The following is a 14299-nucleotide window of genomic DNA, read 5'->3' on the forward strand; positions in this document are numbered from 1 at the left end:
TCTCACGTCACATTTTTCACCGACGCCTCCCTCGCTGGTGAAGCGTCGGGCCAACGCAGTAGGGGGCAGCTGGCAAACCATGCTGCCCGGTCTGCGCTACGTTCAATGTGTTGGTATTGAAAGTGGTCCTTCTGGTCCTCAAACGGTGTTGATCAGGACGGACAATACGACGTCAGTGTCGTATATCGACAGACAGGGAGGAGTACGCTCCCCCCGTCTGCACCAGGCGGCGGGCGGCTGGCTATGGGCGTCCTCCATCTGCGCGGCCTGAGGGCTCCCCACATCCCCGGCAGGGTGAATGTGGGTACAGGTGTACTGTCGCGAGGCGGTCCTCATCCTGACGGGTGGAGATTAAGTCCGGACATAGCCAGGCAGGTCTGGGACCGATGCCGTGCCGCCTGGGATTCTTCCTCATACATCTGTTAGGTCAGTTGTTGGGACGGGTACGTTGAGGGGCGCAGGTTCTTGATCCTGATGGCGCCGGACCGGGGCGCAGCTGTGTCGTTCCCGGTCCTGATCCAGCTACTGGTAGTCTGGAGAGGATGGACCCTTCTGTGGTTGATACCATCCGGAATGCGCATGCTCCCTCCACTGTCGCGCTTACGCGGGCAGATGGCGTATGTTCCAAGTGTCGTGTAAGGCGGGGGGCCGGGACCCAGTCTCCTGCCCCCTGGATGCTGTCCTTAATTACCTCCAGTCTCTCCTTGATAGACTGTCGGCTTCGACGGTGAGGGTATATGCAGCAGCTATATCCTCCTATCATGAGGGATTTGAGGGGGATGTCTTGTTCAGCCACCCTCTTGTGAAGCGTTTCCTGCTTGGCGCTCGACGCGTTAAGCCGGTGCAACGCTCTTTGGCTCCAAGTTGGGATCTTCAATTGGTCCTCGGTCGGTTGTCCTTGGCCCCGTTTGAGCCTCTTGAGCAAGCGCCGTTGGAACAGCTGTCGTTCAAGACCGCGTTCTTGCTGGCCGTCACCTCCGCTGAACGCGTGGGTGTGCTTTGTGCTCTCTCGGTACGACCAGAGTGCCTGTCTTTCGTTCCGATTGCGGTGCCACTCTGTGGCCTAATCCTGCCTTCGTGCCTAAAAATATCCGGAGTTCTTCCGCTCCAGGGATATTGTGGTTCAGGCGTTTCATCCGCCTCCTCACGCTAGTGAGTTAGATGCGGGCCTTCACCTGTCATGTCCGGTCCGTGCTTGGGAATTACCTCAGCCGTACTCAGGACCTCAGGGTCACCGATCAGCTTTTTGTCTGTCACGGTGGTTCTCATGCCGGTAAGGCACTATCGAACAACGCCTGTCCCATTGGTTGTGCGAGGGTATTGCCCTCTGCTACACGTTGGCCGGGCTGGATCCCCCTGGGGGCATCAGGGCGCACTCCACTCGTGGGGTGGCAGCCTCTGCCGCTCTGCTGGGTGGGGCCTCGGTGGAGGACATCTGTGCTGCAGCTTCATGGTCCTCCCCGGGCCCCTTTGTAAGGTTTTACCTCATGGACATGACCGGGGGTTCTGTCTCCCAGGTGGTTCTGGGGTCTGTGGCCTTTCCTGCTTCCCGTCCTTTGGTAGGGTAGCAGGAGTGTGTGGGTATGGGCCACAGTGTGTTAGGTCACACGTGGTTCCTCCTGTGCTGTGTGTTCAAGGGGTTCTAGTTCCCTCTTGCTCGCACTCGGGTGGAGTTGACTGCGCCCCCCCTTCATTAGGAAGGATGGGGTGACGGGACTCCCCAACCCCTTGATGTGGGCTTACGGGTCCTCAGGGGGTACATTTGTCGGGCCTCGCGTCCGCTCTACCCCATATCTCGATAGGCTTAAGAGCGGGACACGATGGCCAAGTACGATAATATAACAAAAGGTTATGTATATAACCTAGTTATATGAGTACTGGCTAAGTGTCCCGCTCTTAACGGCCCTGAGTTCCCTTTTGAGGAATCTTTGCCTGGAAACGGGTTTTTTGGCGAGGAAGAGTGTTTGGTGACCATGCCTAGTGTCTTATAGGCTACGCCTCCATAGGGGCGGGACCCGCAGGTGATGGGCGTATTTGTTTTTCGTTAGTGGAGTACAGTAGGTACATGAGATGAGGTATATCTCGATAGGCTTAAGAGCAGGACGCTTAGCCAGTACTCATATAACTAGGTTATATACATAACCTTTCGGTTTTCATTGCCATCAATTATTTTTAGTTCCTTTTCACAAGTATACCCACATACCCCCCATCCCACTAGTTTAACCTTTCACTACCACACTACAGAAGGTTAACCGTTCACTACCACACTACATACGGTTAACACTTTCACTACCACACTACATACGGTTAACCTTTCACTACCACACTACAGACGGTTAACTTTTCACTACCACACTACAGAATGTTAACCTTTCACTACCACACTACAGAAGGTTAACCTTTCACTACCACACTACAGAATGTTAAACCTTTCACTACCACACTACAGAATGTTAACCCTTTCACTACCACACTACAGAAGGTTAACTTTTCACTACCACACTACAGAAGGTTAACCTTTTTGAGGAGGCATCCGTCGCATCTTTTCACCTGGACAGCGCAATCTCTCAGTGGCGAGGAGTAACGCGTGGGAGGCTCACGCTGCCCCCGATACTTCCTGATTCTGCTGTACAGGCGCACCAACCGACCTGTAGGAGTCGCTGTCCACAACATCCGATCCCCACCCACCAGCTTTCCCACCCCCTAATACTGCCAATTGTATTAGTATGAATGACCAGCCAAGCCAGAAGCAACGCAGAGAGCTGGGCTTGAACCCAGCATCTCCTGCGTCAGTGGCGAGCGCCTTGCCCACTGCGCCACTTAGCCGCCCGCATATACATATATATATATGTGTGTGTGTGTTTGGCTAAAGTGGATAGAAAACACAGTACTGTGTGTAGAAGGGTGGATTATCCCTACTTTATGAGAGTGGATAAGAACTGTCACCAGGTAGTGGGAGCAGTGGGTAGTGGGAGTCCCCGACTGTAGTGTAGGGGTACTAGAATTGGGATTTAGCAGAGGGAGCGGATGGGGCCTAGGATTTACTAACCTAGGGGTTCTACACTGGTCCTTCTTGCCCTCCAGGGCGACTGCAGTAATTCCCCAAACACCCACACTTCCCCTAATACGTCCCACACCCTCTCACACCCGGTGGCAGTAGTGATAGATGATATAATTTCTCCCCAAAGCAGTATCTTTCCTTGTTGACGAGCGGAGACCTGTCCAGAACACCTGCCCCAATTATACATAGGCCGTGGATAGGAAAGGGTTAAACAGTAATACACATTCGTCAGAAGGAAGGGGTTAAACACTCATTCCCAGTAATTGACACTCACAAAGTGGTCCCATTTCTACGCCTCTCCTTTTACTTAAGCTCTTTACATATACCCATATGCACAATTCCCTGTATGGGTTATAAGCTTTTCATACACTAAGTACCAAGGAGATTGGTGGAACGCTCCGGGAGCACACAGTGGGAAAACAAGTATAATTACAATCACAATTGTGCCATATGCACCACACGTTATTACCGTAAACGAAAGAGAGTGGGCCCACACTGAAAATCAAAATACCTTATAAATGCCGGCATTACCAAAATAATAAAGTTCCTTATCCTCTTCGCCCTTAGAGAGCATGCTATTGACAAAGAGAATGTTCGCCGATAATGTTCCAGGGCACTTGGAGCGCTAACAGTACCTGTTGTGAGTGTACCAACCGAGTGCTGGCCCGCTCCCGCAACGAATGTCTGTGACGCGAGTTGGCCGTCGAACGGTTCCGTAGTTGTCACCTGTGATAGCAAGGGGGCTGGCTGGGCTGACGTTAGGCAGGCGAATCGCTGGATTGCCGGTCGGCTAGGAGAATGCTGGAGGCGGGTGAAGTCCGGAGACGTCTGGCGGCAGTGTCTGCTCCGAGGGCTGGAAGACGGCGGAGCGACACGTGAGCTAACTGGGCTAACAGGCCTATACTGAAAGCTAAGCTCTGGTCAGTGTGACCAAACTATTCTCCCGACTATACGCTCAAAAACGCTGCTCGCGGCGGGTACACGGTGAAGTCCGGCGGTTGAACGTCTTCTTCTTGGGGTCAACGTGCCCTAATCACTATACTGGGGTGATAAACTATGGTCACCGACGTTACTTGTTAGCCCGGGCGCAGGAGCCTTATGCTGCGTGTCTTTGGTATGGTAAGCACTTCATCAACACGTCTGGTTGCTTCTGTAGAAAACGACGAAGAGGAAGTCTCCTGTGTCAGACTCCTCCACCAGCTCCCCCTGGCGACAGTCCAGCGCCATGTCCCACTACTAAATGTCAATATTAGAATATGGAGAATCAAAACGGGTCAGCAAGTTACACAGCGTTATCATGAAAACAGTAGAGCACAATGAATTAGAGTTAGACACATTGAATTACTGTTAGACATATTCAGGTGTCTACATGTGCAAAAGTCTTAGGCACCCAAGAGTTTTTATATAAATAGTCTTAGATGTAAATAATTTGTGTCAGTAGAATACTCTTAGTACATTTTCATTAAATTATTTTTTAAAGCATCTTTATGGTTTAATAATGCAAACATATGTTGCAGGGACTTATTATAATCACCATATTGGTGTGACTGTATGCATCAAAGGGTTAAATCAAGCATTTTTAAGTGCTTTAGAGGAAATGTCAAAATATTGCGATATATATCGTGTATCGTGATATGGCCAAAAAATATCACGATATCATTTAGAGGCCATATCGCCCAGCCCTAAGGTTAACATTTCACTACCACACTACAGAAGGTTCTATATCGTATTAGCTTCCGCTCAGCGTCATCTGCACATATCTCACTTCGTGCATATGCACTGAATAAAAACTCACAAATGCACCTTTACATACCAACATCCGTCTGGCCACACCCCATCCGCTACCTACATAAGCAGGTGTGTGGCCACACACTCGCCTCCTTCTTCACTTTCACCACAAGAGAGTGCCTGTTACCAATCACTTGACAAGGGTTTTTAGCTGAAGAAAGTTGAGTTACGTGTTTACATTGTTTCTTGCTTTTTTCTTTCTCTCATACTTTTACAAATAAAAAAGCTAAGTCATAATGTTTACCTCGGGGGGTCGCGCTAGTAACGTTACCCTTCACCAGCGGTTCTTCATTTCCTCCTCTGCCGTGCGTCTTGGAGCGGGGTTGACGCCACTGTCGTGGACGGCATCCGCGCCCGGTAGGCGTCCGGTGGATAGCTTGCCTCTCCAAGGAGCTGGTGCACCAGCGCCGTCTCCTGTGAGATGGCCTGGTTCCTGCTCTGGTTCCTTTGCCACCGGAGAGTCGTCCGCTGTTGGGCGGCCGGCTCCTCTGGTGGCGGAGGATTTGAGACGCAAGCTTTTTGCGTCTGCTCGCTCCCGTCGTAAGATGGTGGCTTGCAGACGCGAACGGCCTGGTTTTGGGGAGTTGCTGGAGCCGGATGAGGATGCGTCTGCTTCTCCGTGGCCGATGGAAACTGAGGACTACATGGTAGAGGCAGATGGGTTCCTGTTCGATGCCCCGGTGGAGACATGTCCGCCTCCCGTTCAGGATACACTGGCAGGGGGTGATATGTCTCCTTGGGGTCCCTCGCTGATGTTGGGTTAGAACCTCCGACTCAGCGGCGGGATGCACTGCTATCAGCCACATCGGAATGTGGCTCTGCGATGTCCAGTAGTCTGCCGCATGTGAGGGACGCGAGCTCGGTCGGGGAAAGTATGCAGGGGGAACTGCATGCTTTGTTCCCCGAGCTCATAGCGGCGGCGGCAGTCGCAAACGGCGTGCCGCAGCCACTGCCTGTTCCTGTCCCTGATGATCTCATAGGTCATTTATGGCAACGTCGTCCTGTGAGAGAGACGGGCGTTGTCTGCCCATTTTTCCCCTCGATGGAGGCCTACGTCCGTCAGGGACAGATGGTCTCCCACATCACGGGCCTTACTCCCGCCTACGTGCGAGTCACGAGGGTGGTGGGTTTGGTAGAAGGTATGAAGGAGGGGGTGCCTCGGCTTGATAGGCCGATGGCAGCTCTCCTTTGTCCTGAGGTGGTGTGGGAGCCTTTACGGAAGCCGGTTCCCCACGGGAAATCGGCAAGGCGGTTGGCTTACTGGAGTGACCAGTCATTCATCACCGTGACTCAATCCCTGGCTGCCACGTCTAACATCGCGCAGCTAGCGAGGTTCATGTCCGGGATAATGACGGGCGGTACGGAGCTGACCGAAGTACAACGTGATCAGCTCGCCCAGGCGGCCGGAGCCATCCTGCATCTGATCCAGCTGCAGGCCGTCGCCGCTGGGAAAGTACGCGGCCTGGCCACTCTAGCCCAGTGCCACCTTTGGCTGGAGCAGGCGCGTGTGCCGGAGAGGAAGAGGACACCACTTCTGACGGCACCCCTCTCCGATGTTGGGCTCTTCGGGTCGGCGTTGCAGCTGATGACCTCAACCTGCAGGGAAATGCAGGAGGAGCTGTCCGTGCTCCAGCCTCATTTCCCCCTGCCCGATGTCGCCGGTGGAGTCAGGCGGAAGGCTCGTCGTCGGGGATCCGCCGCCAAAGCTGCCGCCGCTACCACCGCCACTGCTGGCCCTTTGGCGAAGAAGGCCAGGAGGAGAGAGGGCGCCTCGGCCACTGCAGCCGGCCCATCCACGCTCGGAGGTGACGGTAGGGATCGTCGAGACCAGCCTCCAGTCCTTTACCGTCCCTCCGGGGCTCCTCGGGGTGGCAAACCCCGAGCGGCTCGTGGCAGGCGTCGCTAGGAGTGACTTTTCCCCCTATTGTTTCCCCCTGTTCCCTTCCCGGCCCAACATATGATTGTCAAATAAAACGTCCCTCCTAGGAGGGACTGTATTTTGTTACAAACGGTGTGTTTATTCACTACATATGATGGGGATACGATGTGTGAACCTTCGCTAGTGTGGGTTTGATAGGAGGGCTAGACTTTTAGTCTTGTTTGGTCGCTACATTGCATGTTGCTTAAGCAAGGCCTGCAGCTTACACTCGGTCGAAAGGGTTTTTCTTCCTCGACCTGAAGACTTAGGTTCTTCATATAAAGGTAGAGGTTAGTTGTGTGTTCTGTTGCTTAAACTGTGATATTGAGCCGCAACACTGTTGTGTTGGTCTGCAGTGATGCTCGTGTGTGTAAGGGTACCGCGTCTTTTAGGCCACTCTCTCTCTCTATCAAATCTTCTGTGTTGTTGCAACATAAACACGGGTGTCGTGTTCACACATATAAAACTTTGGCCTTGTTATAAACCCTGTTCACAGACTTGTCTGTGGCTAGCGTGCATTGAGTTAGCTTATCGCTGTTCATTAGCATACTGGCTACTTAAGGTATCATATGGCTATTTGTTGTTGTCGTATTCAAGGGTTGGGCTTGCGAGGGGGTACCGGATAAACCCCTCCTTCCCTCTTCTGATTGGTCGGGGGGTTTTTGACCCTCTTTTCAATCGGTCCGGCCAAGCTGTTAGGCAGCTTGGCACGGGGGGGTTTCCCTGACTCCGCACCTATCACGGGCAGTTGAGTCATGGGATTCCCCCCGTCATAGAATACGTCACTGGGCACGTTTCTATTGGACGACGGCTTCCGTGAGTTTTTTTTTACAGACCCATGTGTGGTTCTCTGTTATTGTCGAGTTGTCGAGGCAGAGCGTAGGGACTTGGTGTTCTGCTACGCTCGATGTATGTGTAACTTGAGTCTGTTGGTCACATGGCTCAATGTTACCGTGACTTTTCAATTCATGGCTCACGTGGGAAGTCTCTCTGAGGATTCCAGTCTCCTCCCTGTGAGGAGACTGGAGCCGCGTCACATGGGATTCATGTCAGTCTGTGTTTTTCTTTCTTTTTTAATAAAAAGAGGAAAGGACATGAAGCGCGATGGCTTCTTGTCGTTCTCCCAGGCGACTTGGAGGAACAATGTCTGGTGTCTTGTTAGACTATCCATTGATGTGTTTGGGTCTCGACGCGTACATAGTGCTGGCTCTGGGTGTTTCTGATAAGAATCACGCATGAGGCTGGTACGCCTTGGTTGCTCGTTATTAAAACGGTGTTTTTATAGGGCAACTGGGAGTTTTCTCTTCCGAGCGCCAGTTTACTAGGTATCAACGAATTATCGTTCATATCTCGTCCAGGTCAGTTAACCCGTTGTCTGCCGGGGACGCAGATCTGTTCTGGTACCCTAAGGGACTTGTGCTTTTTTCAGGGGGAAAAATGCCGGGTCGGCCCGTGTGTCACTGGGTTGAGCGTTATGGAGACCCTTTGTTGGGTACATGTTGTACCCTGTGCTGTCATGAAGGGGCTGGTTCTCCATTCCTTTTTGCCCCTCTCTTACGCATGGCTGAGAGGGGGCTGATGGGGTGGTCTTATAGACCTCTGGCATCCCTGTGTGCATCCCGGTCCGCCGGGCCCGGTCCGAAGTTGTGTTTCGTCGACCCGTAGGCCTGGGATAACCCTTTTTTGAAAACTGAAACACTTGTACTGCGGTATAGCCAGTGTATACCCGCAGGTGTGTTTTGGAGTTTTTCTTGAGGGGTTATAGGAACAACCACCGCATGTGGTACCAAGAGGGTGGTTGATTCCCTGGTGTGTTGGAGCGGAGTCAACTCCCGGGTTACCCGGTTGAGTGTGCCCCTGCACGTTCATGACGTCTGCCAATCGTGTCAGCCTTCTCTGCCTCGGCCCCTCTGGAGCGTCGGGTTTTTTTTGTGGAGGCTTTGTCATGGTGCTCAACAATGCCAGCATACGCCCCTTCCGCCAGGGTGCTGTTTTCAGTTGACCTCTTTGGCGCCTGTCTCGTCCGCAGTGATCCAGGCTCGGGTCAAGTGCCTGCTGCCTGGAATGAGGGATTGACCTCTTCTGGAGGTCGTCTCCCCGGTGCGCTGCCTGCTCCCGCTGTAGTGTAGCCTCTTGAGTGCTTCGAGTTACAGCCATGCTGACTGCCTGAGTATGCCAGGGTCAGTGTGCCAGGCGGCGTGCTAGTGGGGGGAAGGGCCCGCTCTTGGATGGGCCCTGTCCGAATACGCTGGCGATGTGGGGGGCAGTGTCACTAGTGACCGCCTGGTGAGGTCTTGATGCTGTGGCGTCATTGACCTATCCGGGCCCCCTTTTTCCGGGGGGATCCAGTCCCTTCTGGGTCTGGGTCTTCCTTCGCGCTCCGCTGCTACGGCCTTGCCACGGGTTGAGTTTGCTCTTGACCCCGTGATTTTGGGGGCGGTAACGAGGTTTGTTCCTTCCGTACGTTCCCTGGTGGCATGCGGGTTGTGCGTGTGCGTAGTCGTGGGGTCAAGCCACGGTCTGCTCACCCTGTGCATTGAGTTGCTCGAGTTCCTCTTCGCTCGGTTGGATCCGTCTCCCTCCCGTCCTCCAATAGGGAGGGTATCCCTCCATTAGGGAGGGTCGGGGGGCTCGGTCCTTCCCGGTTCTGATGGTTGTGGGGGGCCTCAGTGGGGTACATTTGTTGAGCTTCAGCTCCCGCTCAGCTCCCGTTGTGCAGATGACGCTGAGCCGAAGCTAATACGATATAGAACGATAGGTTATAATATAACCGTAGTTCTATGAGTATTAGTGACGCTCAGCGTCTAAGACGCCACTGCGGCCTTTGATCTTGCCTTGTGGTGAAAGATTGGGAAGGAGGCGAGTGTGTGTCCACACACCTGCTTATGTAGGTAGCGGATGGGTTGTGGCCAGACGGATGTTGGTATGTAAAGGTGCATTTGTGAGTTTTTATTCAGTGCATATGCACAAAGTGAGATATGTGCAGATGACGCTGAGCGTCACTAATACTCATAGAACTACGGTTATATTCATAACCTATCGTTAACCTTTCACTACCACACTACAGAAGGTTAACTTTTCACTACCAGACTACAGGAGGTTAACCTTTCACTACCACACTACATAAGGTTAACTTTTCACTACCACACTACAGAAGGTTAACTTTTCACTACCACATTACAGAAGGTTAACCTTTCACTACCATACTACAGAAGGTTAACTTTTCACTACCACACTACAGAAGGTTAACCTCTCACTACCACACTACAGAAGGTTAACCTTTCACTACCACACTACAGGAGGTTAACCTTTCACTACCACACTACAGAAGGTTAACCTTTCACTACCACAATACAGAAGGTTAACTTTTCACTACCACACTACAGAAGGTTAACCTTTCACTACCACACTACAGAAGGTTAACCTTTCACTACCACACACATTTAATTACTACTTAATCATGTAGGGCTGTCCCCGACTAAGGATTTGGATAGTCGACTATAATTGGCCGAAATTAGCCGATAGTCGACTATTAGTCGACTATGAAAAACTATATATATATTAAAAAAAATAATGTAATACATCATTTTTTTTTTTTTTTTATCATTCCACTTGGGCTGTGGGGGTGCTTAATGTCTGAAGGAGGCGACCGAAGGCTTCTTGTCCTCTGCAAAAGCATGCAATTGGTCCACTGATGGATACATCTTGATATTTGTCTAGTCTAGTGTGTTCATTAGATGGGTGAAATCCTCTTTCAGTGCCTCTGTGCCTGTTTTCTTAGGCAGTTGGCCTCTGGTATGTGTGCCATTAGCGTTAGCCACGCTTCTAGGCCTCTTTTCTTTTGGAAAGAATGATAAAAAAATAAAATTAAAAAATATTATAATATTTTTTTTAAATTTGGTATTCGACTAAGAGGTCGGCAGTCGACTACGGCTCCTTTTGATCGATTAGTCAACTATTCGACTAATAGGGGTCAGCCCTACGATCATTTCCTTTATCCTCTGGGTGTTGTTGTTGTAGGTTGCAGTTTGCACGGTCATTGTAATAACAAAGGCCCTCAGACTGGAAAGCTGCCAGGTGTGAATTGCTATAGATAGGAGGGGGTGACATTGATTACATTGAATTCTGGGTGAATGAATGAATGAATATAGTATTTGTCTTACATTGTAAGCGAATTGTCCCCATTCTCTCTTAGGGCCCTTTCTCACTCACCATTCGGGGTCGAATCAGCGCCGGATCGCACCAGAAAAGGGTGTGTCATTCATTAATTCATTCTACTGAGAACGCTCCCCCCCGTCCCCCGGGACGCTGACTCGCTCCAAACCTGGACCACTGAAATAGGTGGTCTCGGGTGCGCGCTAGTGGGAGCGGGGGGGGCGTGACACACACAACGTTGTTACTGTAATTCTTTCATGCTTGCTTGAATTTTGGGCAATTTGCGAGTTCAGACCTCAACCAAACAAGCATGTGGAGCCTCACAGCTCAGTGGATGAAAACATGAAGCCACGTTACAAAGCACAACACTTCCCTGGCCCGCATTAGGCCTGGCAATTTTGTTTGCCATTGCTATGTCTATACATTGGTTTCTTGTTCGAATGCATTTATTTCGATTAGACCAGTGGTGCCCAACCAGTCGGCCGTGGTCGACCGGTAGATCAATGACATGCGAGCGATGGGCTAATGTTAGCTGCTGAACAGCTGCTGAACAGGCTAAGCTAACTAGCGTTAGCTTAGCGTTAACCCTGGGAAACGCTCAAAGCGGAATCCACGACACCAGTTCCATCAACTGACATGCAATATAATTGCTGCGAGTGATGGGCTAATGTTAGCTGCTAACTAGTAGATAGGTCTAGTACAGGGGTTCCCAAACTTTTCAGGCCAGGGCCCAGAAAATAAGGCGTCAGAGAGCCGCGGCCCAATGCACATCGTCAGGCTTTTTTTTTTTTTTTTTTTTGCCAGGCGACCGATTTTTTAAGCCAAATATCACTTCAATCCTATTAAGTTAGTTCAAGTTAGTTATTCATTTATATGTGCTATTTATGAGAGGGCTAACTTGTTGCAAAATAATAATGATAATAATAATAGCCTCATTAAAATACTATTGTTGCTTCGGTTGTTTTCAGCGTTTTATGTGCATAATCTGTTATTTAGTTTGAAATGTTCGTTGAAATAAGTAGATTTTTCGTTTTTGTTTATTTATTAAGTTAATATAAAACCATATAGTCACATTTTAGAATACAACTAGAAACACTGTCCTGGCCTGCTTCTAAGTTCAGTGGCCTGATAAAAAAAATAAAAATAAAAAAATAAAAAATAAAAAAATAATGTTTATTTATTTTTTATTTTTTTTAATCATCTCGCGGCCCACCCGTGGCTGCTCGCGGCCCACCTTTGGGTCGCGACCCCGACTTTGGGAACCACTGGTCTAGTAGACTAGATAGACTAGTAATAGGCTAAGCTAACTAGCTTGGAAAACGCTCAAGCGGACTGCACGACACCAGTTCCATTTGTGAGAAAAGGTTGGCTGGGTTAGATTGACAAGGCTTGACAACAGAGGTTCAAATATAACTTCATATTTATTGGTTATTTGTTTCTTTTATATCAGCATCCAGTCTCCACCGCCGTGTTAACACTCTTCCTGTGTTTACATTTTCGAGCGTGACATCATTGCCTACGGCAAGCTTACACGCTCAAAACGCAAACCGTAAACAAAACCCAGAGCGCACCAAGACTGAGTGTGTACGCAAACTAGAGGGGGGAGAGGGAGGGGGGAAGTTCGCACCCAAGGACGGAATGAGGACGGAACGGACTGGAACGGACCCGAATGGTGAGTGAGAAAGCACCCTTAAGGCCCTGTATCTCTGAATACGTATTGTGATATCACCATGATTCATAGGACATAGATTGAAAAGTATCCCCCCAATTTTTTCAAGTGATGGCTTATTTTGAAGGTATAAATCTGTACTTTCATATCATGTAAAAAAAAACGACATCCCTAAAGGACCCAAGGTCTGTACCTAGTCACATATCTTCTTTGTCCACTCCTCTGTCTGTGTGACAGTGTATGTGTTTGACAGAGAGAGACAAAAATAGAGTTTTGTGTAGATGAATATCTTGAGAATATATAATGTGTGTGTGTATATATATATTTTGTGTACATACAAACTTATGTGTGTGTGTATGTGTGTGTATGAACAGATGATTTTATGTGTAAACTCTGTGTGTGTCACCTCTACACAGGTCATGTTGTGTGTTAGCGTGCATGTGTTTGTGGTGAGAGAGACAGTGTCTGTGTGTCTCTCTCTTTGCGTTTGCATGAGATAAGATTATCATTTGAATGTGTGTGTGTGTGTGTGTGTGTGTGTGTGTGTGTGTGTGTGTGTGTGTGTGTGTGTGTGTGTGTGTGTGTGTGTGTGTGTGTGTGTGTGTGTGTGTGTGTGTGTGTGTGGGCTAAGCAGCGTTATGTAAAGCTCCATAGAAAAAGCACAGAAGCAGAGTCAACAGAATGGCCTTGACGGCAGAAAGAATTGGATTCAAGCTGAATAGGCCTTTCACTGCAAGCCTCACACACACACACACACACACACACACACACACACACACACACACACACACACACACACACACACACACACACACACACACACACACACACACACACACACACACACACACACACACACACACACACACACACACACACACACACACACCACACTACATCCAGGGAGACTGTACAGAGTGCGGTGCTTTGAGCCTGCAGGGCCTGGATTGGATCCACGACTACACTCTACACAACACCTCACTTGATGATGTCACAAGTTTTCATCCAATCACTGTCTAAGGTTTTTTTCAGCACAAATGGAAAGCTGACTCACCAGTATTGACATATGTTAATGATGATGAGCGTAAATACCGATACAACAACAAAAACACACCCAGAGCATCAGGCCCTACCCTTAAACTCCATCCTATACCAGCCCTACCCTTAAACTCATCTGTGTGTGTGTGCGTGTGTATGTGTGTATTCATATGTGTGTGTGTGTGTGTGCATGCGTGTGTGTATGTGTATGTGTGTGTGTGTGTGTGTGTGCGTGCATGTGTGTGTGTGCCCCCGAGGTTGAGGGAACAGGGCGTAGTTTCCACTGCTCAGGGAGCTGGGGTTTCGAGGGTTAAACCAGGAAGTGTGTGTTTTGACACGGTGACCTCATCATCAGCACCGACCCGTCACCTTTGACCTCTGACACAGTTTCACATCACAGAATGTGAACATTCTTCATCATAAAACTGAGTGTGTCTCCAGATAGAAGCTCATATCTCTGTTAACGTGTTTATAGGGCTGTCAAAGTTAACCACTTAAGCATCGGGCAAAAAAGCCAGTGGCCTGTTTTTCGGTTCCAGCTGAGATTTAGGAGCTAGAAAACATAACAGTGCCATAGCCTGAAGTCTTATAGTCATACTCATACAGGTCCAAAGTTTATAAAAATCCCACGGAAAATGTATGTTTTACAAAGGTTTTTGTAATGTATGTA

Source organism: Notolepis coatsorum, assembly GCF_963971535.1.
Source record: "Notolepis coatsorum genome assembly, chromosome: 1".
Lineage (NCBI taxonomy): Eukaryota > Metazoa > Chordata > Actinopteri > Aulopiformes > Paralepididae > Notolepis > Notolepis coatsorum.